Genomic DNA, 25,582 nt, shown 5'->3' with positions numbered 1-25,582 from the left:
CATTTGTGATATTTAAGAATGAGCATGACAAGTTTTCTGCTTCAAGATACATGTTCTGTAAGAATCATTCTGCTTTTTAGAAGCCAGTACTTGTTGTTCTACACCAGTTACTCATTTTGAATTTTAGCCTGTGCTGTGAATCTGACAACTGAATGCAGTTGTACATGGCTGCATTGTGCATAACTGTGCAGAAAGCCTAAACCCAATGCAGGTGCATTCTTTTACAGATGCGACTTATATACCTCTTTATGAATTGTACCATATGACCAACTGCTCTTTATTCATAGAACTGTGCAGAACCCATTTATCTATTTGGAAGCAAGCCACAGCAAGGATGCTGTCCCTGATTGTAATGAACAGATTAACAAGTCTAAAGTATCCTTGTCGTCAACTTAAATCACCCACTATTTTCCAGTATCTTGGAAAGATAGTTACTGATGCAAGATATCAGACTAAAATGGGAGAGAATTGTACCATATCATAAAGGTCTCAACTGAGACTCTGGAGAATGCATTAGATGTATTACAAGCACATTGCAACTCACTTAGAAATCAAAAAAGTTGATCATCTGTTTTACACGCAAACAGGAACCAGGGGGAGAATCCTTTGACACTTTCTTAACAAAACTGCAAGGAATTCTGCATATTTGAAGAATTGACAGATAGGAGATTGGATTATTGGTGGAATCTGGGAGTCAGGCCTGAGAGAATGGCTGCTACATATGTCACAAACCAGCAACAAAAGAAACACACTGAGCATGATTCAGTGTTAAAAACTATTTTATTAATCACTACTTATGATAATACGTAAAATAAAAGTTAAAAAAAAAATGTTAGTATGTTAGAATTCAAGAATGTTAAACCTCGAACGTTAACCCCAAAACTAAACTCTTCGTGTGTGTGTGTGACAAAGTCCAAAACTCCCAGTTCCTGAATGGTTCTTAAAGTTCAGTTCCGCAAGCCATAAGGTGAAACATGAGCAAGGGCTTCTTCAACAACCACCGTTGTCTGAAGATAAGATGTAGATGTAGAAAAACATAGAGAGAGTACATACGAAATCCAAATGTTCCACGATGGAACCCAAACGACACTTCAGTGTTTACTCAGTAGTGACTTCCTCACCCCGAAAAGCATCCGAACCGTGGTCGTCCACACACAAATACCTGTTTCCTTCTACAGGTCAGCAACAAAGTGAACTCCACCGGATTACTTCCAACTTCCATACATGGATTTCAGTGGTAAACACAGTTATTGTTTCTCATCCATCGATAGAGAAAAACAAGCAGGCTGGTGTCTCTCTCCCTTCTCTCTCTCTCTTTCTTCTTCTTCTAACTTCTTCAACAACGTCATTACGTCCTTTATCTTCTATTGACGTAAGCACGCCCCACACACACATACACACACACTCTCTATCTTAAAGGGACTTTCACTGAGTCCATAACACATAAGTCAGAGTTAACTCTGGGAAAGTCCATACAGATGTGCAAAACTGCTGAGCTACCCAAAATTAGGATAAAAATGACCAACATGTGGTGAAATGCAAGACAAAAGATGTAAAAGGGAAAGTATTTCCAACATAGTTTAGATGCTACAAGTATTGTAGATGGCAACACGAGTGGCTGAGAAAGAAACACCCTGCTTGTGGAGGACAGTGTATACAATGTGGATTGGGAACCCATTTCTGCAAACAGCACACAATATAGAAAATACTGAAGGTCCAGAGAATGGACAAGATGAGCCATGCAAGGACAGAGACAAGGTCAAATTCAGAGTACCAGTTGAATACAATGTACCTGGTGCCAAATGGTGGTCTGTTCTGTGGAAGGAACACCCATTACATCTATGCCAAGGTGTTGACACAAGGGCAACCAATAAAAATACAACATGACTAAGGAGCAATATGCAATGATTCCCCCCTCCCCTGAAGCAAGTCCAGCCTCAAGGCAGTGCAGTTATAACCAACAAGTCAGGTAATGTCAGAATACAAGACTACACACATGCTCATTGAATAATCAAGAGAACTATGATGTGGATTTCATTGTAGCAGACAGGGAAGATGTCAAATAAAAACTTGCAAGTAGTACAATTCAGCAAATAGCACTGAAAGTTACTATGGGTCACTTTTGATTTAATGCAAAGAATGCCTCAATTGCACAACTCACAATGCATAGTTATATGGGTTTTATTGAATAGGACATATAGAAGGCAAATAAAAACCATATGGTCCTAGAGGGGAAGGGGTAGCTGATAGTACTACAACCAAGGTGTGTTCCAGTGACTCTCAAGGGAGACTGAATAGGAGAGAAACGGTGGCCACAGAAGACATGCCTACTTCTGCCAACGACACAGCTTGATGCGTTCTAAGGAATCAAACAGCAGGCTGAGAGTTTGCCTAAATGCAGCTCTGAAAGCAGCCACCAGCCCACAAAAATGACAGAAAATATTTTAGCAGAGCGGCAGAGAGCAAAAAAGCTCCAGTGTGTATTGGGTTCTGGCATGTGGCGCTTGATGAGGAGAACTGATATTTCACCTGCTTCAACACCATTCACTCGATACTGTTGGAGCAGAATGTCATTTGCAATCAGTGCCAGAGTATTTGCAATCAATGCCAGAGTAATTTCAGCAAAGACTGGAGACTGCATTTGAAGGTCTCAGTGGGGTAAAGGCTGCAGCAGATGACAGATTGGACTTGGAGAAGGGGAAACAATGGAAGAAGCAAAGTTAGATCATGACCAGAAACATGCAGCCCTGATGAGCAGATGCAGGGAGAAGCAACGGAAGCTGGGGAAGTAAAACGTATAATTCATAGAACAGTACAGCACCGGAATAGGCCCTTCGGCCCACGATATTGTGCCAAGCTAATTAAACGCCTAACTAAACTAATCCCTTCTACCCATACAATGTCCATATCCCTCCATTCTCTGCACATTCATGTGCCTATCTAAGAACCTTTTAATCATCTCTATCATATTTGCCTCCACTCCCACCACTGGCAGCACATTCCAGGAACCCACTGCTTTGTGTAAAAAAAAATTTGCCCCACAGAACTCCTTTGAACTTACCCCCTCTCACCTTAAATGCATGTCCTCCAATATTAGATATTTCAACCCTGAGAAAAGATACTGGCTATCTACCCTATCTATGCCTTTGATAATCTTATGAACTACTATCAGGTCTACTCTCAGTATCTGCCTCTCCAGAGAAAACAACCCAAGTTTGTTCAACCTCTCCTTATTGCACATGTGCTCTAATCCAGGCAGCATCCTAGTAAACTTCTTCTGTACCTTCATAAAGAAGGAAGTCTCCTTCATGGGTCACTTACTCATCAGCAATGGTCAAGGCAGTAAAAGGGATGCTAAATCTGACAGATGTCGCAGGATATTTTGCTCTCTGGGTTCATCAACCAGCTGAGCAAGTCCACGCCCCACATGTATGAGATGTGTAAGCCTCTCAGACAGCTTTTCATGAAAGATGTTGATGGTGCTGTTCAATAACAGCTGGTGAATGCACGTGAACAGGCAGTGAAATTAATTAAGGAGGAGTCACAGATAAACTTGTGATATATTGATGATAATAAGGAGTTAACACTCCAGGCAAAAAAAGAACCTGGGAGTTACCATGTTGCAAGATAGTTATCTGAAAGAACATAGAAGCAGAGCTTTGACGAACAGTGACATGTTACCACGAGGTGGAAGATATGAGGGGTCACTACATCGTATTTATTAAGGACTGTACAGTTTTTACCGGGAAGATATCCCATAAATAATGAATTTTAATACATAATAAAAAATCAAGTTGTCAAATAATTAAACAATTTCAGTGGGAAAGTCTGACTTTACATGCTGTACGAAGTCCTAGCTGTCTTAACATATTTTCTGAACTTCTAATGGTGCTGTCAATTCCGCACAATCAGTTCAGTTCCTGAGGAACTGTTGCTGTTCCGCAGGCTCCTGAAGAAACTCATCATATGGTAGTTCTCGTGATTGTGGTCGCACAGTATCGTCCCAAGAGGTTGAAATGATTCCCATTAAAAGTGCAAAAAAATTTGTCATTCTGCACGTTTTATTATGAACTGCATGGTTATCTATGAAGACTAAACTCAACTCCAGGAGGTAACAGGTAACTAAACTGGCAAAGTAGACATTAGATGAAATTAAAGCCAGGGAAATATAGTTTGGCATATTTCAGGTAAAAAAAAATAAGCAGAGGACATTTACACTAAATGGTAGAACTTTTAGTAGAGTGGTATATACAGGTCACAAATTAGATCTTGATGAAGCTTCAAAACAAAGTGTTTGGGAGCTCATTAATTTAAAAAAAATAATTTGAAGGAGCAGTATTTAATTGACTCAAAAGTTCTGCACTGTTATTGTGACTTAAAGGTTATCATCTCTGCCAGAGTACAGGCCAGCCAAAGTGGAAATGTACATTTTAGAACTACCAAGCTATTCAGTGCCTCTGCGATTCAGATCATCTCAAACTTCAGTCAGTCAGAATCTAAAGAGAATGGAAAAAATAGTCATTCCTGGTATTGCGGACTTCACCCACTTTGTCAGAGGAGAAAAACAAACTAATTTGGAGCTTGTACGTTAAAACCTCCAGAGCTGGCTAACAGCTACACTGAACAAGTAAGCAATGACTCAGTTTTAAAGACAGAGACTGCAGATGCTGGAATCTAGAACAAAAACAGAACACTGGAAGAACTCAGCAAGTCAAGCAGCATCTGCAGTGGCAGAAGGTGTATGCTGACATTTTGGATCGAGACCCTGCATCGGGCCTGAGAGGGAACAGGAGAGATTGCCGATATACAGCAATATGAAGTGGGGTGGAATAGAGGCTGATAGTGGTAGGAGGAACCAGGTGTGGGAGGGAGGGGTCAGTTCAGTTATGCTTCACAAGAAATCTCCTTCGTACCTTTACCTCTATATCCTCCTCCATGTGCTTATCCAACACCTATGCTATATGCTGCCCTTCCTCCTTGTGGTGGGAGTTCCACTCTTTACCACCCTTTAGGCAATGAGGTCTTGACTGAATTCCACATTTGATCTTAAAGCTCAGAGTTTATGTCTTTCTGACAAGTGGGAATATCAGGCCACTTCTTAGTAATAACTTCTATTCAAAACAGTACATCCCCAACCTGTTAATAGAACATAGAAGAGTACAGCACTGGACAGGCCATGATGTTGTGCCGATGCTGTTCAGACTTCTTTGATTAAAAACATCTTTCTTTGATAAAAATATCCTTCTTAGCGTTGGTTTAATCCATGGGAATGTTTTTTTTAAAACACTTTCTTTTGTGCCTCTGTATCCTTTCTGGTGAAATAGAGACCAGAACTCTGCACAGTTCTTCATCTGTGCTCCAGTCATGACCCATACAACTTATCACTGATGGCTTTGAGAATGAAGCTCATTAAATTTTGTCCAACCAGCAATAATAATTTAAGCCTTGCTGACCTAATTTATAAAATGGAAGAGAAGGGTATAGATTTATAATTTGATCCACTGCTTTCTTTTGAAATCCTCTTTTTTAAAACTTGATCTTGAGATATGGGTGATGCTTCTATTTACTGCCTACCCTGAAGCAACAGGAGTCATTCACTGCACGCATCAATATCAAAACCACACTGCAACTGGCAGTCTCACAAGAACCATCAGAAATAAAGCCCCCTTCTAATCCACTGGTTTACCAGCTGGCACGTCCTTTGGCTCTGGTTTACTTAGACTGCCATGAGTTTAACTTTCCCAAATTTGTTTATTTACTGACATTTTAAAGTAACGTTGATGCATTTTGCAAGTCAGCTAGTGTTGAGAACATTCAAAAACCACCTCTGTGGAATACTCAAATAGCCTTCCAAGACTAATATCATAATTAAACATTACAGTCTCAAGCTAAAACAGACAGACATTATCAACAGCAGAGACCACTGAATTCCATTTAGTGCACTCAATCGTATACAGAAGTAATATTTATAAGTCTTTAAATAGTCATACAGAAAATATATGAAATGAATTTTCTCACGTAATGTGATATTTGCTGCACTTATCCCTTGTGCTCAGAAGAAATTCTCCAGCTCAGTGCATGGAGAGAGAACATCAGATTCGCTATTTTCAACCCAAATAGGATCCCTTTTACAGAAATCCGCTGCAAACCTGAGCTATTTTTGAACTAATCACACAGTAAAATAGCCTGAAAACCTTACACCAAGTTGTGTGTGCCATTAAAAGTTCAGTAACACAATGCTCATCTTCAGTCCCACAAAATTGAAACTCGGAGTGAGGCAGGTCATTTACGTCAGTCTGGAAATTTGACGGGGTGCATATCCTCAACAGTTGTGCACTGGATGACATCAATTCTGGATGACATCAATCCTTACACAGCACTCCTGTTGGGGCATTGCTCGGAAAATTTGGCCATATTATCCCAAGTGACCATCATTGAGCACTCTTGGGACAACTATGTCTTCTCAAAGCGTAACACACTTAGTCCATACAGATTCCCTGTCCCCCACCTCCCAACACGGTACTGATCGCCCCCAGCCCCCAATGACGTTGAAACTTCCACTCCAACTTCACTTCTGTCTGTCTCATCTTACTCCTGACCCTCCAATTGTGCTGCTAACCCCTGAGGCCTTAGCCCATGCTACCAACTCTTCCCCACCCCCCTCCTCCATAGTCACCCACTCAGCTAACTAGCTGAAGATTATCATCACTGTCAGACCCTTATTTGAGCATTGCAGACTTCTTAATACCCCATCCCATGGGATGACAAACAGACATGGAAGGAGACTTGCTTGAAGTCTCCTACTAATAGGAAGGCTACTCAAACCAGACCTGCAAGCAAATACAGGAGGACAACTGGAGGTGGCAAAAACAAAACATTTAAAGATCTGGCACCACAGTGAGGATGAAGGTGACATCAGACAAAAGCCAGATATGGAAGAAGCATCATCACTTCAGGCATTTATTTGATCATCCACTCCCCTGGAGCCTAACACCACTGTCCCTCCCAATCCTTCAATTGTTCCTGCCTTGCTGGGGTCCCAGTCTCAGATACGAGCAGCAAGTGTCAACAACAAAGATATGCAATACTTTTTCCACTTGTGCCTGAGGCTTTGGTCCCAGGCTGATGTAATGGGCAATGGCAGGAACACAACCAAACCAGCCACCGGCCTACTGCAGCTCTGACCATCCAGAGCCTGTTTGGTTGCACTACAACATCTAAGCCATAGTGTCTAAATCAGCTTTTATGGTATACTTGGCATTAATTATTGCCTAGCACACTATCTGACCTTAAAAACGTGTGTCCCTTTCTTTCATGATTTCAAAATATTTTAAAAATTTAGGAAGTTTGTTATTTTATCTTCTACTTTAATCACACATACATGTAAAAATTTGATTCAGTAGTCTGCAAAATGTTTACAAAATTAACTGAACTTTGTCTCATATTTTCCTGTTGGTGAGAATTCTTTAATGTTATTGGCTGCTTAGCCACCTTGACATCAGGCAGTGGAAAAGAGGATGCTTTTCCCACAGATTTGCCGCTGACCACAAATTCTGGGCCAATAATGTTGCAGCTGCAGTGCAATGTAAAAAAAAATTCAACAAGTAACTTCCCATACCCTAAGTGCTGCCTCACATTATTAGTTGGATTAATTTCACATATTCTACCTTTGCCAACAAACTTGATTGTTATTAACTGAAAATTAAATTCAGTTTATTTTTACATTCAAAATTCTGTTGCATTTATGCATCCACAGCAGTTACATGATATTTTACCATTTACCCTACACTCCTCCTGCAGAATGACCTGCCAGCTGAATTATCCTTAAAAATTACATTCAATTTTATTTTAGAAAAAGAATTAGCAAGAGTTTGATCTTGTAGTTATTCTCAAGTATAAAATCAGAATGCAGGTAGTTATTAGCCAATAAATTAAGTACTACTGATTAGAGATCAGTAGTATATCAATGTCTTCTTTCTGTGTAATATTTTCAAGTTTATTTGGACACTACAATGGAATATTAATGTTGTTAATAAAATCCAATAGAACATTTTGTTAAACTTACAAACCTTTGACCTATTGTTGAAGTTTCAGCAACGATGCTTGACAATAGTCCATCTAATACTTGGATTCAATGGACTGAGTACAGTTGAACAATTAAGTCTCTAATATAGTTTAAAGTATTTCCTTTGGGTACAACTACCCCCTCAATGCTCCCATCATACATATTCACTCCAACACTGCTCTACAATTATCCTGACAGTAAACATCTGTCTACAGCTCTTGCAGCTGCTGATTTGGAGGACTAGCTTCTTCAGAAGCTGCAAGATGTGTTCCAAGTGAAAAGGCAACCATTAAGAACAAAGAAATGCTGCGTTATTCTTCTTTACTGGCATACAACTGGAAGAATTCACACACACAGGATTCTTACACAATTGTGCACTTCAGAGGAACAGCAACCAGAAGAAATGATTTCAACAACATTAAGATTTCACAGCACGTGTCTGCATTTGGTCAAATTTTAGATTTTATGTGGCTAAAGGCCTGTGACCAACAATGGGTAGCATATTTTGTTTTAATATATTATATATAATTTTGATTTTGCACACATTTCACCTTGACGCATCCTGTTTCCCACTGCCTAATTTAGCACAGTTTTGAGTCAATTTCTTCCATTTTCTACAGAAACTGTCATACTGTATTACACCATCCTACCAATGGTGGCAATGCAGTACCTTAGTTTTACACGTCCCAGTAAATCTGTGAAGCAAAGAAACCAAAATGTTTCAACCAAATTTCCATCTCTTCTCCAATTTGCTGTAAGTGTGCAATTAACCTACAAATACCCAAGGTATTATATTAAAATAGGGCATTTGACTTCTGAATGGAAAATGAATTACCTTATTTGTGGACTGGTGAAAGTATCTCCTGCCTTTTGACTCTACGAGTAATAACTTTATTTTTAACTCCATGTGTGAAACAGCACAGTTCTTCAGGTTGGCTACAAATTGAAATACTTCCCCACTACTTGTACTCTACTCTAACTTGCATTTGAATTTTACCAATATATCTTTACAGCTCTCATATTTCTTCTTCTTGAACAGTTCCTTGGGATGGAGGATGATATGCTTCCACTCAGTCCTGTGGGTTCGGAGTTGGCTGCTGAGGCAAATAAGGGGACTGCAGACTTGTCCCCAGATAGAGCAGGTGGTGTCTGATGTGTCATGCAGGACGGTAGTTCCTGAGATGCTGTGCTCCTTCCGTCACTTATGCAGAACTCCTGTCTGCTCCAAGAGCAGGGCCTCAAGGTTCTCAGTGCCACCCTGAGCAGTTATGGGCCAGAGATTCTCAGGATTTAGTAAGAAGGTTCCATTTCTTCAAGAAAGCTTTGAGCAAGTACTGAAGCATTTTCTCAATCCACCTGGTAATCTCCTCCCATGACAGAGCTTGGATTACAGTTTCACTCACAGGAGTCTGATGCCAGGCATGCCAACATTGTGGCCAATCCAACATAGGCAAATATGAATAATTAGGCCCTCAACACTAGGGATGTTGGCCTGGTTATGGATACTGGCATTGATTCACTTATCCTTCCAGAAGATTTTGTGAAAAGAGCATTAGTGGTACTTTTCCTGTACATTGAAATACCTGCTGTAGGGAGTCCAGGTCTCAGAAGCATAGAGGAGGTCAGGAATCACTGCTCCCCAGAAGACCATGAGTTTTGTGCCAAATCTTCACTCTTTTGCTTAATCGACCAAAGGCTATGCTGCCACATTAAGATGTAATGGTGAATTTCATCATCAATGTATACCTTTGCTGAGATGTAGCTCTGGAGATATTCACCGTGAACTTTTATTGTTGGAGGGCAGTGTGGTGCAATTGGTATTGGATCCTCTCATATGCTTTAAGAACAAGTTGACAATGTCTTGGAGCTCAGCCTCCGAGCCCACGTAAATGCAAGTGTTGTCTGCAAGCTGCAAATTAACTACGGAGGCTCCACAACAATGTGCAAGCCATGATACTAACCAACAGAACCAATATCAGTGAAGATCAATAAGAAACAATGCTGTGTCATTGCCCTGACACTTTTCTCAATCTTTCTCACTGCAATGTTGCACCTTACTTCTAAGAAACTTTCCTGGGAGTTAAGCTAATCTTCAGAACTAATGGGAAATTGTTCAGCCTTTGGCGATTACACTCCAGAACCAAGGTCACCTGAATGTCACATATGTCCAGTACCTTTAATACAGTAAAATGTCTTAAGGCACTTCACGGACACATCATCAGGCAAATTATGAAAATGAGAATGAGAAATATAAATTCACAGCATTTGTTGACCTGGAATCAAAATTTGTGAACAAACACAGGGGCAGTAGCAAGTTAGGACATAAAGGGATACAACCATGGAGAGTTACAGCATGTAAACAAACTCTCCCACCCCAGTCACTCTCTTCTCTCCCCTTCCATCAGGGGAAATATACAAAGGCTTGAAAACACACAATACCAGGTTTAAGGACAGCTTCCCACTGTTATAAGACTATCAAATGCACCTCTTGCGTGATAAAGGTGAATTCTCGATCTCTCAATCAACCTCATTGTAGTTCTTGGACCTTATTTGTCTATCTGCATTGCACTTTCTCTGTAACTGTAGTACTATATTCTGCATTCTGTTATTGTTTTTCCCTTTGTACTACCTCAATGTACTTATATTTGGAATGATCTGTAGGTATGGCATGCAAAACAAAGTTTATCACTGTATCTCAGTACATGTGACAATAAGAAAAAACTAATTGCCAATCTTTGGTTCATGGAGTCCACATCAACCATCAATTTACAATAATCCTACATTAATCCCATTTTTATTCTCCCCACATTCTCTCCCCCTTAGATTCTACCACTCTACACATTCAGGGCGACTTACAGGCCAATTTGCTGACCAACTGGCACGTCTTTGGGAAATGGAAAAGACCCATACAGTCACAGAGAGAAGTGCAAACTCCACACAGACAGCACCCAAAGTCAGGATTGAACCCAGGTCTCTGTCACTGCTAGGCAGTGGTTCTACTAAATGCGCCACCTGTAGCAATAGGGCTAAGCAGCAGAATTTTATTTGAGCTTAAGTTCACAGGGTATATCTTTAAGGACCCCCCAGGCTTAAATCCCTGGCTTGCTTTTAACTTGCAGAATGAGAGGGCTATCTGAGACGTCAGGCACAGACCATTAGTAATGTTGCTGCCTCTGACTCTCACAGGCTTGTGGGTTCATGTCTCATCACTTGAAACTTTCACACATAGTCCAGGAGTGATCCCCTGGTCTGGCTAATACTCACCCTCAGCCAATATCACTAAAACACATTATCTTGTTTTTAACTCGTCTTTCATTGGGCGATGGGTGGGGGGTGCTGCTGACTGTGACTTGGCTGCCAGATTTCCTACATTGCATCAATAATTTCACCAGCAGAATTTCACTAGCTGTAAATTGCTTTTGGATATTCTATGTGAAAGTTGCTTAATAATGCTTAATTTTTTTTAGTGCATTATTTGTACATCTCGTGTCAAACAATATTTTGTTAAAATGGGGTGTGCCATTTCCAAATTTGATGGCAACCTCTATTTCTTGGCTCCAATATAGCTGCTGGTATCAATGAAATGACACTTTAGGTTTTCTATAGTTAACTGTTTACTAAACACAACAATGTTGTAATTAAAGGGAAAATTTAATAGGAATTTCAATTGGACATGTTGCATACTGGAATTAGAATTTTCAGACTGTTTAAGGATGTGCCAAGATTGGTTCTGTACAATCAGAGGGATGCAACTGTTCAAATAATGAGAAATGCTTGATTTCTAGATTGGTTAAATCATGGAGCAAGTTAGTTGTCTCAGTTCTGGATAAAAGGAACAAAATAGGCTTAACAAGAGGCAGCATTATTGGGACAATAAAATGTTTACTAGACCTCTTTGTCTTCTTCCTCTTCAACTGAGGATGATTTACTTCCATGCTGGTTCAGTGGGTTCTAAGGTGGCTGATGGAACCAATGTTGGAACAGCAGATGGGGGAGGTAGCTGCTGAAAGGGGTGATGGTAGGTACAGTAAAACTCCAATAATTTGCTATTGTCTATTTGGAAGTCCCAGTGTTTTGCCATCTGGCTAATGGCTGTTGATTCCCACATGCTATTTAACAAAAGGGGCTCCCTTTCGCACACCAGGGCCCAGATTTCTGCACACTGGATCTCCGGTTCCTCGACTCTCTTTCACTCATCGTGGCTCCAATGACCTTAAACCCATCTGTTTCTGTTTCCCCTGCCCCTTTAATTTTAGCTGGGACCTTGTTTTCCACGCTCCCTTGAAATTTACCAGGTTCCCTGGAAAATTTATTATTCTACTGTGTAACATTTTAAGAAAACAATGAATTGAAGTGTGTCAGAGTACTGAGAAACATCCATTAATTTGGAAAATATGCTAGTCTGGTACCACAAAAGTCCCGAGTTTGTTGAATTAACCGAGTTTTACTGGAAGTTGAGGTTGTCATTGGCTCCTTCTGCTGCTTATGTGGGGCCTCTGTGTACTTCCCATGCATCGCTTTAAGGTACTCTATACCATCCTGAATGCTTCTTCTCCCCTTTAAGTGGTGATGGGCCAGACACTCCCAGGAGTCAATGGGGATGCTGCCTTTCTTCAAGGAGGTTTTAAACACTCTTTGAAACTTTGCTTGTCTGCCCAGCAATCTCTTTCTATGACAAAGCTCAGAGCAGAGTGTCTTGTTTTGGATCCTGGTATCAGGCATCTAAGTGACACAGCCTGCTCAATGTAGTGGAACTAGGGCCTCAGTACTGGGGATGCTGCCTAGGAGAGGGCACAGATCTTGTCCTTCAAATTAATCAGGAGGATTTTGTGAAGACAGCATTGGTGGTATTTTTCCAGGGTTTTGAGATAATCCAGATCTCAGAAGCACATAGGAGGGCAGGGGTTATTGCTGGCTGGTAGAGCAAGTGGAAGATGAGAACACAATCAAGGTGTAACTGCACCTGGTCTGCAAGTAACCAAGATTACAAATCAGCATCAGCTGAGGTATTTATCAGATTTCACTGCTGGCATGACTTTTATTAAAACCTTCCAGAGTAGGCATGTTCCTGCAATTGCTGGGTTATTTGATGCACAACTTTTAGCTGAACCCTGCAATAAAAACAGACAAAATGAATGGACTAAAATTAGGATTACCTCAGGCAGCTGCACCGAATATAAAGATAAAAGAAGTCGAGGGCTCTCATATTAAACTTGCAAATAATAATGATCTTTTTTTTATTATTCCCCCTCAGGATAACTTAGCTGCACCTTTTCAGAATTTAACTATTTGCCTGTCCGAAACTCCTGAACTTGGTACACGCCACAATGAATAGGACTTGAAAAACTGAAGTACAAAGAGCCAAGGAGCCTGCCCAAAATTATTCTGCAAGAGTTTGCAAAATGTTTAACCCAGCCCAACAGTTGCTCTTCCCCTAACACTTCCCAAAGCCCTGAGGGTCTCACTCACATTAGTGAAATGAATGGAAAAGCAAGCTGTGCTGTCTTCTCTCCTCAGTCAGCCTTATTCTCTATGCCCAGGCAATCTGAAAACCCCAGGCTGAAAAGCCACAAAAAGATCACTGAAGCTGAAATGGAGTCCAGAGAAAATTAGATAGGACCCTGGACTAAGAATGATATTCCTCAAATCAAGATGTCCCAGTTTATGATTGTTATTCCAGTCCCATGCCAGGAATAGGTTTTGTAGCAACCCACACAACTGGCCATCCCACCATCTACTTAAGTCTACTGATAAATGGATGAAGGGCAATGAAATGCCAGCTGTAACAATGATACCCACGTCTGCTATTGCTGGCGTAAAGATGTTAGCCTAAGGCATTAATGGTATTGGCAGCATTGTCCTCTCATCTCCACCCCAGCACAGGTCACTGATGGTGATTGGCTGACAGCACCCACGGAAACATACTCCACCAATTGCCACTAATTTCAGGGGTGGGGGGTCAGGATAGAGAAAGAGCAAAAGGGAGAAAACTTAGAAGGTTTGTCAACGTTACTAAGATGTTACAACAGATCAGAATCTCCTCCATGGGCACCAGCCAAAAGTGAGAGCTGAAAATATAACCACTCAGTTTAAAATCAAGTTCTCTGCCAATCCTATTAGAATAACAGAAATGCAGAATCATTACAGTACAGAAGGTGGCCATTTGGCCCATCAAGTCTATGCAGCTTGTAGAAGAGCAACCTCCTCAGACCCACTCGCCCACTCTTTCCCCATCATCCTGCAAACTATGCTCTCCCAAATCTGGTCAACTAATTTTAAGGAATATTTTCACAATGCAATTCCATCTTGAAGGCACTGATTGATTCTGTTCCCACTGCCTTCAAAAGATGTGAATTCCAGATTCTAACTACCCTCTTGCATAAAAAAGTTTTCCCTCAGGTCCCTTTGTATATTTTGCTCAAAGCTTTAAATCTGTGCTCCCAGCTCCTCAAACCATTCACCAATGGGAACAGTTTCCCTACAGTTACTTCATCTACACCAACCAGGATTTAACTTTCTTAGCTCCAAGGAGAACAACTCCAACTTATCCCGTCTAAAGTTATAATTGAAATTCCTCATCCCTGGAACCATTCCAGTAAACCTTTTCTAAATCCTCCCTAAAGGCAGGTGACCAGAATTATTCACAGGACTCCAGTTATGGCTAAACCTGTATTTTATGAAAATTCAACATTAACTCCTGATTTTCCACTCTGTGCCTCTGTTTATGAAGCCCAGGATCCCACAATGATTTCCCAGTTATATTAAAATGCGTTTGAACCTAATTTGTCATAAATCAGAGAAAAATTGGCCTATACGATCAGTGCCCAGTGAGAATAACAATCTCTCACCATACCTTTCATCTTTCAACCCCTCATTTATTCACATTAGGCACAGCATGATCCAACTGGGGCTGCTTTTCAATTTACAATGGAACTTTCACTCATGCCACGTAACTATTCCTTTGAAAGCACACAGCAGGTCCCGATCCGGGATAAGTTATAGAAAGAAATGCTCATGGAATGGCAATTAAATGCAGCCCCTGAAAATCAGGTGGTAATAGGAAGGGAAACATTGAGTGGCGCTATTGCAGGAAACTCATGTGGGAGACTCTGGAACATAAGACAATGGACGGATCATGAGGAAAGTTAGGGAAAGACAGAGTTCACAGATGCCAAGGAGATTGAATGTTTTGTACATGGCTGTGCAATAACTAAAACTATGGAATTACTTGGAATGCACTGCAGCAAAGTGGACACATCCCTAGCGCAAGACATTCCAAAACTACTTTTCTCATTGTGGGTTAGTAATGGGGCTTAAGGCCTTTGGCTGCTTCATAGCCAAGGCTAGTCAGGAGTGAGTTACTATATACGGGACTTGATACTTCAACAAGTGTTACAGCAAGAAACTACAGCTGGAGAAAATGCTGGCACCAAGAGCTGCTCCGTGTGAGGCCCAGGCTACAAATGTGGTGAGCAGCAGGCGAGGAGAATCCACATTAAAGCCCACGAATCACAGGAGGACAGCCAAGCATACAGATACTGGAGCACCTTGCACCCAATCACAATAAAATAGACACCGAGAACTCCTGCTTGGAGCCCATCCAGCCTGAAGGCAAACACTGAAAACATAGGAAGGCAGCATTCCATGCTAGGAAACAGCAGATTTTCTCATCTTCTCTACAGGTTATCCATATACAATATTGAAATTTCATACATCATAAAACACATCCTAACAAAGAACAGATTTGGAAGGCATTTTCAAATTGTAAGTAGCTCTGGGCAGATTCTTTGGGAAATGAATAGGCACAGTTCATTTTCAAAGCAAATTGACACAATTATAATTGAGCATCAGCCAGAATTGTTTGGCATCCTCCACTTGGTGTACAAGTGCAGTAACAAACTGTTCAAATAATGGCATGTATCATTACTAATACAATATCAAGACTTCTATTTTAAGTTAATCAATCTAAATGCTGTTAGTGTAGCACATGTAGTCAGCCACATACCCTCTGCCAATGTTCTTTCCCCAGGGCTGAGCAAGTCCACAGGCAGGCAGTGAGATGTTCTCCTGGGATTCTTCCATCTGTGCAGCACATGACTCATCTCATCTCCAAATTATGTTCCTTATCTACACCACTCAAAATGCCTAAGTTTCACAACAGTTTGTTGGTAAATGCTGGTTGAGCAAAGTTAATGTCCCACAGTTCAGGAGTCGGGGACCAAGGGTTGAAGTCAGCAAGGGTTACTGCTCCATCTTGCTCACTTTAATGGAAAGTGCATCAATCCCTGACTGCCTTCCAACCAACTCCCTCTCCCCTCCAAAATTAAGGTGATGTCAGCCCAGGATAGAATCAGACTTCGTTCTCTAACTAGGCTGCATAACCACAAGTGGAAAGGGTATTTTGGCAGAATAATTTCCATCAAGGCTCAGAGTGTCAGCAGGGCCCTCTGGGAACGAGGCGAGGTGGTCAATGGGAAGTTGCACATCTCAAGTCAGTCCCACAGCTGGTGTGACCTTCAGTGCTGAAGCAATCCTCCTCCACTCCATGCTGTGCTTGGCTGGTGTTGCTCATTGGCACCTTTGCTGACTCGCTGTGGAGTCAGTGGAGGTGCTTTTCCTCCTAGGCAATTGTGTCCAGAATGACGCGGTGGCACTCTCCAGGTCTGGATGGTCATTGGCTCTTAATGGGCTTTGCCTGCCCTTTGACTGGTCTGGTTGGCAGTACTGATGGGTACCCATGCACCCTGCTCACCTAGCCTGATCCAGAAAAGGAGGCACGGGGCTTGGAATTGTTGCCAGTTTGGAGCAGGGTGTACTGGTTTACATGGAACCAAGAGAAGCCTGGCCTGACAAGCCCATTGTTTAAACACAAGTATTACTATGAGAGTGCATGTTCTTAAATTGAAAAATTTGCAGCTTCTTCTAATAAATCCTACCTCTTGAAATCTTACTGCAATTCATTGACTTGTTTTTTCCCCCAACAAATTGTTACTTAGTATCCACCATCTGATAAGAAGCAGACCAGTCAAAATAATCATAAAATCCTTTTAACCTGCTCCCCCATAACACAATTGATCACTAAATAATTGCATATAAATTGAATATATAAATTCCCTGATGGATATGGAATTTAGAAACTGAAGCTGGAATAATAAGCCTATCAAATGGGAATTTCCACAGCACTCCCTAGAGACAGTTCAAAATTATCTGCATTATTTTGAGATAATGGGAAATTCTGCTTCATTTATAACTTTCAGCGTGGCAAAAATTGCTGAAAACATTAGGAATTCTCTCAGTTTCTATATTTAATCATTTATCTATTTTTAATGCAATAGTTTAGTTTACATTCAACATGGGAATTTGTTTGTAGAGCTTTTAGCTCTTCTTTCAAACTCAAATATGTTTTCTTCAAAAGTCAGTTCATGTGTCGCCTGGAGGAAAACTTACAGGGTGGATGAGAGATGGCTCAATGGGTTTCATAATGGATTAACACTTTACTATTGCAACTCAAATACCTCAGGTGGTTGAGAAGATTGACCAAACTGCTAACTTTGTTGGACAGATGAGGAAAGTTCCACACTGGATGTCTGGTATATACCCAGTATGCTAGCCAGTCAGAGCTATGGGAAAGATGTGAAAGCTGCTGTCAGTGCCACTTGGTAAAGAAGAGAAAGGATTTACTTATTGCTTTGAACCCCCCTCGCCCCCCAATGTGTTAATAGATGCTGGAGGTGCTTGTGTGGAATGAAGATAGGGCTCAGGCTTCATACTTCTGCTGCTGGATGGCAGCACAGCATTTCCTTTCGAGATTCACTTATGACTTATGCAAGTCCAGGCAACCCAAAAACCTTCAGGAGAAGAAAGAAATGGAGATATACTGAAAGAAAGATGGAGAGAGGCCCTCAAGAAGATTGCATAATATGTCACTGGGCCTACATTTACTCTAGTCCATCAGTATTATTACCACACCACGTTGACAATTAGTGGGAATTGGACTTTCAAAGCGAGCCAGGATTGTCCATTGGAAATTCGGGCATGAATTTCCTTCTATCAAAATGCTGTAAAAGTAGCCCTCAGATTTTCTTCAAAGCACAACAGATCCAGTTGAAAGGAAAAGATCCAGCTGCAACAAAGACCTACCTACTGCAGCAGCTTTGAGAATTCCTATTTTTACCTGCTCATTGTATGGATCCCAAGAAAAAAGTGTAAAGCCAACATGCTGAGTGAAAAAGGAGGTATAGTATGTGCACATTGAGAAATTATTGTGTCATGCTCAAGTAAACATTCTGCACTTGTACATAAAGGAATTTCATCCTGGAGTTGTCAAATTTCTTTCAGACCAGGTCATTTCACTTGCTCAGGACTTCAGTTTGTGTGATCAGGCTGCCAAGCTGAATTCCTTTCCCCAAACACATCAGGACCAAGAGTGAAGTGTAGAGGCTTCATCAGCAGGTCTACAAGAACATTAAAATCTTCATATTGAAGGAGTAAAGGAGAAGCTCATGACTGTCCAATTTTCTTCTATCTCATCTGAACAACCACAATGCGAAGTACCACCAAAGCCATGGATCAGATGGCTATAATTTCCATCAGTACAGTGGGCTCTACGAAGCTTACACCCACAATACAGTACAGGGACCATTTGCCTCCACATCAGCTTTTTACTCCAAGTACACATCTCACTCTCCATTCAAATCCATCCTTGACATGCAGTGCTGCTTCATTCCCACCTACATAGAACATTACAGCACAGTACAGGCCCTTCAGCTCACAATGTTGTGCCGACATTTTATCCTGCTCTAAGATCTATCTAACCCTCTCCTCCCACATAACCCACCATTTCTCTTTCATCCATGTATCTATCTAAGAGTCTCTTAAATGCCCCTAATGTATCTGCCCCACAACCTCTGCTGGCAGTGTGTTCCATGCACCCACCACTCTGTGTAAAAAAAGACTTACCCGACTCCCCATTATACCTTCCTCCAATCACCTTAAAATTATGTCCCCTTGTGTTAGCCATTGTCACACTGGGGAAGTCTCTGACTGTCCACTCGACCTATACCTCTTATCATCTTGTACACCTCCATCAAGTCTCCTCTCATCCTCCTTCTCTCCAAAGAGAAAAGCCCTAGCTCGCTCAACCTATCCTCATAAGACATGCTCTCCAGTCCAGGCAACATCCTGGTAAATCTCCTCTGCACCCTCTCTAAAGCTTCTACATCCTTCCTATAGTAAGGTGACCAGAACGGAACTCAATACTCCAAGTGTGGTCTGACCAGAATTCAATAGAGCTGCAACATCACCTCGTGGCTCTTGAACTCAATACCCTGACTAACGAAGGCCAACACTCCATACGCCTTTTTAACAACCCTATCGACCTGCTTGGCAACCTTGAGGGTTCTATGGACGTGGACACCAAGATCCCTCTGTTCCTCCACACTGCGAAGAGTCCTGCCATTAACCTTGTATTCTGCCTTCAAATTCGATCTCCCGAAGTGTATCACTTCACACTTATCCGGGTTGAACTCCATTTGCCACTTCTCAGCCCAGCTCTGCATTCATCAACCTCCCTTGTCCACTTGGCTGGTAGACAACACTCCAGTCTCAGATGTTGCAGGTTCAAGACCAGGATTGAGAAATGAGCACTGGTTCTAAACTGTTACTCCATATGGTACTGATAGAGCATGGAACTGTCAGAACCAATGCCCTTCAGGTGAAGGGATAAACACAGCCTCTTCTAGCTTTTCAGGGGGGGGAATAAAAGATCCCATTACACCCTCTCAAAAGACAATTAGGGGGACGTCCCCAGTATTTATTCTTAAACTTGTTGGTCATTGCATTAACAATCTTTTGTAATTTAGCATTACAACAGTGAATACATTTTGAAAATGTTTCATTAGTTGTAAGGTTCTTTGGGGCATCCGAAGGACATATTATGAATGTCCATTCCCAGACCAAAAGGACCAATCATCATAGAGCAGCCTCTGCTGATCAAAACTGACCATGGTCTCTGTACTTTGGATATTCAGGTGAGAGACGAGAAAACTGGACTATCACAAACTGTTCTTCCTCTCAAAATGCTAATCTTTCTCTCTGGCAACAGAAGATGGAGCGATGCTATAAGGCAGGATGATCCCAACACTGTAGCAGCAAGTGAGGAGGCCCTGTAAAAATGGTGCTGGCTAATTGACGGAACCATTGATCTTCAGCTTTGAGACTGAAGAAATGCCTGGTCTCCACAACACACAAGTGAAACAGCAGCCCCGTGTAGGAAAATTGCAGTTGTAAACCTATGGTCTGCACATAGAGAGCAGTCCTTGAGCAAGACTCTTCTTGAGACTGGTTCCTGGAAATGGGTTAGCTGAGAATGATGGTTTCTGACAAAGACTTGCCTTCCTGGATGGCGGGTACATTGCTGTCTTTGGTTCCTCCTTGCAGGCTATTAACAAAACCCAAACTCTTCTGAAGTTAACCTGAGCAACAGGATTATTTTTTGGCTGACAGAAGAACAATAATATCTTCATGCAGCAGGTATTCAACGCAAGCGTCAACTAGTTCAGATCCTGTAAACGCTAAAGAACCTCCTTCATCCCCCCACTCTGGTCTCCTATTACACACATTTTTTTAAAATGTAACACACAACATCCTTGCAAAGCTGCACGAATGTCATTGTGTTACACCATTTGTGTTTGTTCACAGTGCCATCCAGGAAAATAAACTGTTATCAGAAATCAGCGTTCTCAGCTAACCCACTGTCAGCCAGGAGTCACAGTTTGTTCACAGAGCTTTCCCTTTAAGTCGTAATTGAGCAGAGATTACTCATGGAAGATTTGCCAGTGTGCTGAAGGAACTCTCAAGTTAAAATTCGTATGGATTTTTTTTTAAAAATCGTGAGTGCAACACATGTTATACACATCAAAAGGCAAGAGAATAAGTTTATGAGAAAACCCTGGTTCTCTATTGATCAATAAATGATATACAAAACAAAGTTTGTAAAGTTGAAAGGTCTGAGGGGAAAATTGACATACTGAAATGTTGTTTATTCACCTAAGAATGTGGGTGTCACTGGTAAAGCCAGCCTTTATTGGCCATTCCATCAAAATATCAGAAAACAGATTGCATTTTTGATAAGAGGACAAACTTTAATATTCCAAAATGTCAAACCTCATTGGGGATATTTGTCATATTTTACAAGTCTGATGATTCAATCCACCGCACACATCAGCGCAAAGCATAAGAATGCAGGCTACACACGTACTGAGCAGAGGGCTCATTAAGGCTCTGTGTAATCTACGGAAAAACCTCATAATGTGACTCAGCTCCTGGTAAGTGTTCTGCACACTCAGTGCCCATTTGAAAAAGGGTACTCCAAAAATGCTTCCAAGGCCCTCTTAAAGTGGGCAGCAGTTATGTGCGTTTTTTTCCACGTTCATTAAATGAGTAACATTTCTTTGGTCCATGAAATTGCACTGGCCAGTGACCATTAGTATTCTGCTACATAGCTGCAGAGATGTACACGTATGGATATTTCATGCTGCCTTTATGTGGGCTTTCCTCTGGGCACTGATCCACATCTGCAGGTTTTGACAAGGAGGAGAACCGGAGCCGACATACCAGACAGGCACGTTGGCATCTTCATCTTTTATTTACCACCCATCTCTTTGTAATTCTTTGTCTGCAGGGGTGGGGAAACGTGTGTCTAAATTGCCTCAAGATAAAGTGAGGTAAATGTTAAGGTAAGATAGCCTCTAATTAATCCAAAGGGAATTCAGGAACTAACGAATGTGCAATTGTTTGCAGACTTTGTAATGTGGCTGCTTGACTGGTCCTCTGACAGCTCTCCTGGATTCTGTGTGGCTTTTCACTGGGGTCACTGATTACTGCTGCCTTTTTCTCTTGTTCATTCCCCGTGACAAGCCACCGTTTCAGGGCAAAGTTGGGTTGCCGAGTGTTTTTGGCACACAATTAGATGGATTGAGTAAGATGTGTAAACAAGGCACCTTTGACCTGCATGACACAATCATGTGGTGCAAGCTGAGCAACGGGTCGAGCAAAGTACAAGGCAGCGGTTACTCTGACAACCGAAGACTGCTGTCCCTGTCATGGACATGAACTTCAGGTCTGTCCCCACATCAATGAGTTGCTGCCTTATGTAGAGCCTACCACATGGGAGCAGGCCATTTGGTCCCACTGGGCCAGTGCTTATTCCTACACAGGCATCCCTCTACAAATAAACATGTATGTTTCTCCCTCACATGCTAATCTCGAGCCCCTCAAGTGCACGTATTATAATCATCTCAACTGCTCCTTATGGGAGTGAGATTCATATTCTAACCACATTCTGAAAATTTCAAGCTCAAAATGTTGTTTAGGTGAATGGGGTGACACATAAATCATCTTTCTATTCTGATACATAATGTCCTGTTGAATTCCAGGTTCACTCAGCTGCCCTTCCCTTGTCCTTGTTTCTATTGTAAGACACAATACTTCTCCAAACAGTGCACCTTCACAGAAAGGATGATCTTCACAGAAAGGATGATCCACATTACAGACTTTCTCTCACCGCCTATGGCTAGCTCAGCAGCAGGAATCACTGCCATTTACCCAGCTTAAGTATAGTATTTTGCTCTGCCTTGGTAAAAGTTTATAATGAAACTTCCATGTACTTTCAATTTAGCTTTTGGCACATTTCACATTCCCACCACAAGATAACTGCAAACTTTTCCATCAGCACCTAAATCTCATAACTGAACTGGATGTCACACACCAAGCTGTGATCCAATAGTAATGAGAAGTCACAAGCACACAACAACCAGTAGTTGGACTGGACCTGACATGTCACATGTACATAAAAAAAATATAATTTTATTTATTATGACAAGTCACGTAGGCACTAAAGCCAGTATAATTGGATTGGTGGGGGTTGTTAGGTGACAAAGCACACTACATCTTGTAAAGGTGGATGTGGTAATGGCATATGGACATACTGGAAAGGTTGTAAGGGAATATAATGATCTGCTTGGTGGTGTGAATGAAGACGATACCATGTCCTGCTCGTATAACTGTATATTTAATGAATAATGTATAATTTTGGAAGAAATATGCACATTACTAGTAACTGCATGACAGGTGTAAAGTGAAGAGCTCTCATGATTCCAAATAAACTTTTTTCCCTTGGTTTATCTGTGTTGCATTAGGAAGGTAAATGATCAATAGTCACCCAAAAATCCTTTACCATATCGTGGCTTATTGTAGCTTATTTGTTGTCATGCATTGATAGTTGGGTGGCAACAGTCTAAAACAATGCCAAAATCTCATTATGTTGAGATTTAACTTATCAATGTTCAATATTTAGAGACTCTATGCACTTAGTGAAAGTGTAATGGAAATCACATCTACCTGCAGAATGACATTTTTGTTGTTTCAAATAATTTCAACAAAAACCTGCATTTGAATAGCATTGTTAATTTTGTAAAATATCCAAAACTGCTTCTCAGGAGTGTTGTCAAATGAAATGCAAAAGGATGCCACATCAATAGACGGTGAGAGAGGTGGCTAATAGCTTTTTTCAAAGAGGTAAGATTTCAAAGAAAAAGTTGAAAGGAGAGAGGAGGCAAAGTGAAGGGAGGGGAATCGAAAGCTTGGGTGCCAGGTATTTCAGAGCTGAGAACAGACAATTACAGTTATTTCATTTCATATGTTTGCTTCAATGTAGATTTTTTCAAACATATATTTTACATCAAAGACCCTAGCATCAGCCTATCGAATCAACCCTTCATGTTTATTTGACTGGAACATGTAGCTTTCATCTTTGAATACTGAAAGATGATCTAAAGTGAGGTATTTAATAATAAAATCATTTCATAGTTTCCCTGAATCTGCTCCCTCAAGTGGCAGAATCTGTAATCTCAGAGACAGATGTTGAGTGAAACCAGGAAACATTTTCTCCCAAAAGTGAAATACTACAGATGCTAGAAATCCGCAAACAGAAAATACTAGAAACATTCAGCATTTCAGGAACTATGGAGTCACAAGCGCACCTAATGCTTCAGGTTGATAACTGGGAAGAAAACAAAAGGCAAGTTTAAAACCTTTTCCAGTGCTGATGAAAGATTATGAACTACTAATTCGGTTTCTCCTTGCACAGATGCTAAGTATATCACCATCAGAATAGAGGAAATCTGAAATCCTGGAAAAGTGCATACGTTGTGTTAATCAAAGTTCCTAAAACAGTGACTGATAGTCTGTCGGAGGGAACAAGAGATATGGAACAAAGCCATGATCCAAATGAATGGAGATACATGTTCAAACAAGTTTTCTCTCCTACTTTTATATACAAATTAACAGCAGAAAATGGAAACAGTGACTTTTATTTCAATTCTTGCTTTCTAGATCTTTACATTGTGTCCTGTGTCATCCCACCAACGTCCTGCACTTCTCACTTACAGAAGCGCTGAGCCCCTTACAAGCTTTTTCACTTTGTGGGTCACTTCTGATTTTGGAAAAGTCTCAGTGAGCACACTGGTGTTCTGCCTATCATTGATAACCATAATGTTCAAATCCTTGAACTGTCCCTCTTTTAAAGCTGAATGAAAATGGTGGCAATAAATTAAAGTGATTCTGTCAAAATCACTTGAAAGCTGTAGATTAATTTTCCAATTCAACACATGGGACTAAAACCATGTTGCATATCTGCTTTCCATTTTAAATGGTAGCTGATTTACACTTTCAATGAAAATTAAAATCCAGCAGTTTTCATAACAGGTGACAGATCCTTAATGCCAGCTTTACACCTGAATGGCAAGCTGAAAACCTACAATGGCATTTAGATAGTGCCTTGAATGATGTAGAAGCCCCTCATTGCACTTCACAGGTGCATCATTGGACAAACATTGACATCACATCATTTACAGAGTTATTATGATGATGTCCAAAAGTTCAGAAAATGGGTTTTAAGAAGAGACTATGAGAGAAGTTCTAGGTGGAGAACTTGAAGAGGGATTTTCAAAAAGGGCCTGGTCAATAGAAGGCAAATTAATTAAAATTGGAGGTATGGAATGCAAGAGTCAGATGAAGGTCAAGTGAAACCCCGGAGTATCAGTGGCCATTTCAAAGAATTATTCTCATAGAAGATCTAAGGAGTCTGGCAAAAGTAATATATTTACTGCATTGCACCATCATAATTTGAAATATGCAAGTATATTTACACTTCCACACTTTGAATGCTAACCTTTATAGTTTCTGCCATCCCTCGTCACAAATAAAATGTGTGCCATGCACCAAAAACCTATTAAAATTCTTGGTTGGCCATGGCCCATCGAGAACAGTCGAGATGTAGTCACAGCTGCTGGCTCGTGTTTCTTAAAGATAAACAAATTATACAATACAAAGGAATAAAATAACCCCTTATCAAATCTTTCTCAAACTACCTTGAACTACTGTATTTGCATCAACGTTACTGCAGTTAAATGTGACAGCTGTACTGAGATCACCAGTGCAGCTGCTTTAAGTGCGATG

At 41.0% G+C, this 25,582-nt stretch overlaps 1 protein-coding gene across 1 annotated transcript in view; it reads right to left on the bottom strand.

The window, feature by feature from the left end:
* Positions 1–25,582, bottom strand: part of xylt1 (xylosyltransferase I) — a 211,193-nt gene that overhangs the window by 116,963 nt on the left and 68,648 nt on the right. The window lies entirely within an intron of this gene.

This window comes from Pristis pectinata, chromosome 8, assembly GCF_009764475.1.
Source record: "Pristis pectinata isolate sPriPec2 chromosome 8, sPriPec2.1.pri, whole genome shotgun sequence".
NCBI lineage: Eukaryota > Metazoa > Chordata > Chondrichthyes > Rhinopristiformes > Pristidae > Pristis > Pristis pectinata.
This window is presented reverse-complemented; position numbering and strand designations above follow the sequence as displayed.